We start from the raw sequence: 6000 nt of genomic DNA on the forward strand, positions 1-6000 counted from the left end.
TGTTCCTTTGGTGTTTTTTGAATGCATTTCATTTTCAAGCACTATTTAGGGCCTGGATGGCATTGGATTGAGTTGAGAAATGTGTTTTTTTGGGTGGGCTTTCTGTTGTTGGGCCTGGCCTTGTGGCTGGTGGCCATTTAGAAGCCTAGGCCTGCAAGCTTGTCTGGCCTTGTCTGCCAACAGACCTGATTTCATCCAGTAGGATCAGAGCAGGTAGCCACAGCTTTATTAATCAAGTGTTTATGTGTGGTCTGTTGAATTTAGACATCATTTAGGGCATGGATGGCATTGGATTGAGTTGGGAAGCTATTTTTATCCCCCATCTTCCTCTCTAGCACTAAACAAGCATCAAACGGGGCCCCTGCACAAAGGTAAGATGGAGGGGCATAGAACCAGATTTAATATTCCCACGTTTAATCAATTTGATAGGCTTTCAGAATTGGAGGGGGTGGATTGACTTAGTATAGAGGGCACAATTGATAGTTTGATCCCTAATCTGGTGGATGTGATTTCTTCCCCTAAACGGTCTATAATTGTCACCACTAATACTCCTGAAATTTACACTTCGATTGAGAATTTGCAAAATATATCAGTTATCTTGGGTTCAGCCGACAGAAACAACCGAGTAACTTCGGTTAGTAAGATCCAGTGTATTTCTTTAAAGGAGAATACAAGAACAGGCCAAGTTCATGCTAGCTCTTGGGGCAACTCTAACTTGAGCATACTTTACTGGAACACTGCAGGTCTGCGTACAAAAGTGGCGAATGACATTTGGCTTAGTTTTGTCCATAAATTTAGTATCCTTTGTATACAAGAAACATGGCCTACATCTGAGATACACTCCAGCTTTACCATCACCTTCTGGTAGAGGAAAAGGTGGTCTGACTATATTTGTTTCTAATCTTGTGCAGGTCAAGAAAATAGTCCCAAGTAAATTTGAATCGAATTTCCAAATCTTAATCCTGTACCTGGGTAAAACTGACATTTTTATACTGGTCAATTTTTACAACAATCTCCATCCAGGAGAGTTTATAAGAGTGATTAAAGAATTTTTTCTTTCCGTCCAGGATATAATTAACAAGGTCACCAAAGATGTGGTAATTATTTGGGGTGGCGACTTTAACCAAACTCTTTGCAGGATTAGCGATTACTCAGTTTGTGGTATTAAGGACGAGAACGAAAATCCGATAACTCATTTTCCCCATACCGCATCAGGGGATTGCTTGAATGAAACCTTATGTGGCTTAGACATAGCTTTGGCAAATTACACGGTGAACCCCTCTATTCCCCTTATTCCTACCTTCAACGGTAGAGGAAGGTTAAGCATAATAGATTTTATATTCATCTCCTCCAAAGCTGGATCTCGAGTCTTGAATTTTAAGACCCATGATATCACTATTAGTGATCATTATCCAAACAGTATTACCCTAAATCTTCCGCAGAAGCAAGATAGGCACAATATAATGAGGACCCTTGGGCAAAATACCTTGATTTTAGATAGGCTAAATGGGTATTCACTTTAGTGGGAAAAAGTGGACCCATTGGACATCACCACGAGTGTGGTTAAAATTCACGAAATGCGATTGAAAACTGTCTTGATTTGGCTACCCCTAATGAGGATGTTTTGACTAATTTCGCGATCGTGACAAAATCAATAAAAGAAGCCCTTCACGTCAAATTGAAAAATAGTAAGCCCAAAACCAAAGTAGGGTTTAATAGTAGTTGTGCTAATGCATATATAAAACTAAAAGCAGCATTACATAAAACAAAAAGGGTCACCCAGGAAATCGGCACTCTTAGAAGGGAATATAACCGGGTTATAAAACTTAGGAAAATTGAACTGAAAAAAGATCTGTGGGCTCAACTCCATAAATCTTGCACTTTAAGAGATAGTGCCGCTTTTTGGGCGCTCATAAAGTCACCTTTTTTGTCAGATTCTAGTCACAAGCCCAAAATTGATGTCGCGATAGATGAACAACTATGGGTTGAGCATTTTGTGCGGATTTTTGGTACCCCCCCCATAATGGGCATGAAACACATAATGCAGAGGTCACAACCATTACTGAGACCAAAATAACTCCATTCCTGATTGCTCTAGATGTAACGCTCGAAGAAGAGGAGCTCGCAGTGATGGGCAGCAAAAATGGAAAGGCTCCAGGCCCCGATGGGGTCCCAATAGATCTTTTTAAATTCAACATGGACTTGTGGATCCCAATTCTGACCAGAGTCCTACGAGCATCCTGTGCTGTAGGGCTTGTGGACTCGTGGTCAAAATCCATTCTTGTTCCCATTTTTAAAAAAGGGGACCGCCAATCCCCTTCCTGTTACCGTCCCATCTCTCTGCTGGACTCTCTGGGGAAAGTGGCGGGAGAGTTATCCTTGAGCGACTCCAGCAGTGGGCGGACGATAACAAGATCATATCAGATATTCAATTTGGGTTTCGAGAAGGACTTGGAACTACTGAACAAGCCCTCAATTTGTCTCTTTTGATGGGCAAGTACGTAAATGCTAAGGGGGGGGGGCTTTATATATGGCGTACGTTGATCTGTCGGCAGCCTTTGACTGTGTTAGTCATACTAAGTTATGGTCCACTCTACTGGATATGGGGGTAGACCAGTCTCTTGTAAATTTTTTGCGTGAATTATACTCTGTTGCCACAGCCAGAGTTAGGTATGGCGTTGGGGGGGAACTAACGGCATCATTTAGGGTAGAGAGAGGGGTTAGGCAGGGCTGTGTCCTGGCCCCCTTTCTCTTTACCCTCTATACAAATGGCCTGGAACAGGACATGGTAAAAGGGTGCCAGCCCAGGATCTGCCTATTATCAACAATCGCCCAATACCGGCCCTACTCTACTCCGATGACGCCGTGAATTTAGCTCGCACCCCCTTAGAATTACAATGCGCTCTCGTGAGATACAGCACTTTTATGGCCAACCTGGATCAAAAAATGTACATTAAAAAAACTTTTGTTATGTCCTCAGGTTCCAGAATTAAGAAAATTAAGGCTATCTTTATTGATAATGTAAAACTTGAGAGCACTAACACATACCCGTATCTGGGAATTCTAATAGATCATAAAGGCTCCTGGAGGCAGGCTATTGAGTCGAGGAAATTGCTTTTTATAAGGGCAACAGTTGCGTTAGTTAATTGTTCGAGGAGATTGGGAATGAAGCCTCCCACTGAACTCATCAAGATATATAAAGCTAAATGTGTAGCCATTGCAACATATGGGGCCGGCGTGTGGAGGCATGGGAAGGTTGAAGCCCTACAAAAGGTTGAAAACAGTTTTTTAAGGTTTCTTCTCGCTGTCCCTCAGGGCACTGCGATTTATTCGTGCCATTTGGAACTGGGGCTGTCTTATTTGACAGACTTAGTTAAAATCCAACCTCTCCTCTTATGGCACCGTATTTGGACATCAGATAAAACTATCTTCTGCCAAGGGTTTATTCAGGACTGTATTTCTCTAGAGAATGCTCATAAGATTGGATGGATAGCTTACATTAAAAACATTTTGTATGACTTGGATATGGTGCAATATTATCATACTCCTATCCTAATCTCAGAACTCTCTAGAAAAGCGTTTAAAAAACAATGCTTGATGCACTTAGAATACCTGTGTCTGACTAATGAGGCCAGGAAAATAACAGTCCAACATATGTTATTAATTCAAACAACTCTGTCCATCCAACCCTACTTAACTTTCAATCCTTCTAGCTACAAAAGATTTTTGTTAACCCGGTTTAGGTTGGATATTTTCCACCGTCTGGTCACTTTTCCAACAACTAACGACTGGGGAAAGAATCTACAATCATGTCCTTGTGATGATGTCTCTGCCCAATCTACAATCCACACAATCCTATTCTGTACGTTTTATCGTGAACCAAGGAAACGTTGGCTTGTACCGATTCTAAAAATGTTGGGCTTTTGAAGGTGTCGCATCGCATTTCTCTCCCTCCAATATTTGGATGAAGAATGCTCTGCTAAAGCTATAGTTACATTTTTGAAGTTTGTTATCAGACAAAGGCCAAATTTAGACTAAGCTGAGAAATGTATTTGTCAGGATCATCCTTACTTTTTTATTAGCTGTACAGCTTAAGATGTTTCTTTTTTAAACTGCTCTTAATTGTATTTATTTTTTTAATTGTAAAAATCGTGATAGTTGTAGATGAATTTTTTCATTTGTCCTTTACCAGAAGATTCAAATTATCTTATCTGTGTAAACCTTCTCTTAATATGTACTTTTATGGTTTTTTATTTTCCAAATATATAAAAACCGAATAAAGGACTAATTGATTGATTGAGTTGGGAAGTGTGTTTTTTGGGGGTGGGCTTTCTGATGTTGTTGGGCCTGGCCATGTGGCTGGTGGACATTTTGAAGCCTAGGCCTGCAAGCTTGTTGTCTCTTGTCTGGCCTTGTTGTCTGCCAACAGGCCTGCTTTCATCCAGTAGGCTCAGAGAAGGTAGCCCCAGCTGTATTAATCAAGTGTTTCTGTGTGGTCTGTTGAATTTAGACATCATTTAGGGCATGGATGGCATTGGATTGAGTTGGGGAAGTGTGTTTTTTTGGGGTGGGATGTCTGATGTTGTTGGGCCTGGCCATGTGGCTGGTGGCCATTTTGAAGCCTAGGCCTGCACATTTGTCTGGCCTTGTCTGCCAACAGGCCTGCTTTCATCCAGTAGGATCAGAGCAGGTAGCCACAGCTGTATTAATCAAGTGTTTCTGTGTGGTCTGTTGAATTTAGACATCATTTAGGGCATGGATGGCATTGGATTGAGTTGGCAAGTGTGTTTTTTTGGGGTGGGCTTTCTGATGTTGGTTGTCTTAAAGACATGCTTTTGTTGCATGTGTCTGGTGTGTGTTGGTGTGCAATGCATGCACCCTGCAGACCTTTTTGGGGCCTGTGAATTTTCGTATTTGCATTTTGTTGCATTAAAAAGGCAGAGCAGTGTGTTTTAGCATGCATCCTTTGCCTGGCTTTTATAGGCCTTTTGTCAGCTCCTGGTGTTTCCTGGTGTTTCCCAGGCCCCCTGCTTGTTTGTGATTTGTGAGTGTCCATGTGGCTGGTGGCCTTTTTTTGTGTTGGGAGTTATTAGGGTCCTGCTTTTGCCATATAGGCCTGCATGGTTTTCCAATTGGCTTACTGCTTCCAACCATCCACCCCCTTTGCCAGCAGCAGCTCCATGGATGCTGAGATGCTCAAATAATTTAATGGCAAATAGGCAAATAGGGTCCACCCCACTTCCATTACATTTTTATTTTGGTGGGTCTTATTATCTTTCCTATCCTTCCTGAGAGTGTAGTGTGTGACTGTGTACACACAGTAGTATAACATAGCCCTTGTTGAAAAAAAGTCAGAAATGGGTAGACTATATCTTTTGTTTGCACTAGTACAGTAGTAAGTAACTGAACCACAACAACAAATGCAACATTTCACTGATGTTCTTCTCCTGGCTTATTTGCTTTTAGGTGCACAAAACGCCGGAGGAGGTGTCATCATCATCACCCGTTGTACTTCCAGCCAGACAGAAGTCTGCGCATCACGTCCACGTGTGACCAGACCTTGCTGTGCATCTGCGTCCTGCCTGACATCTGAAGAAGATGGCCCCAAAGAAAGGTACCAGGTCCAGTACCAAGAAAGTTGCCGGTGAGAAGAAGGAACAGAAAAAGGAAGTACCATTAACCACGACTGGTGTGCCGGCCAATTTTTATTTGGCACCAAAAAAGTTACGCCTGCAGCAGCGTTGTCCGGGAACCAAGCTGGGAGCAGCACCTCAGCACCAGCGGTCCAACCCCACCAACCTAGGCCCAAGGCCTTGAGTGTCGCAGAGTTAGCCAGTCTACTAACGAGCAGCGATGTTGAAATGTCATTATCGCAAAGTAGTACACAATCAACGCAGGCGGAAACTCAATAGATAAGTGCGCAGCCGCAACAAGAACAGCAGCAGCCACAACAAGAACAGCAGCAGCCGCAACAAGAACAGCAGCAGCCGTGACAAGAAC

General features: G+C 42.5%; 1 pseudogene; it reads left to right on the top strand.

Moving 5' to 3' along the window:
- LOC146857418 (uncharacterized) overlaps positions 1–2490 on the top strand; it is a 172034-nt pseudogene extending 169544 nt beyond the window's left edge.
- Positions 2491–6000: the final 3510 nt, after the last annotated feature.

This window comes from Triturus cristatus, chromosome 3_2 (assembly GCF_964204655.1).
Source record: "Triturus cristatus chromosome 3_2, aTriCri1.1, whole genome shotgun sequence".
NCBI classification, from domain to species: Eukaryota; Metazoa; Chordata; class Amphibia; order Caudata; family Salamandridae; genus Triturus; species Triturus cristatus.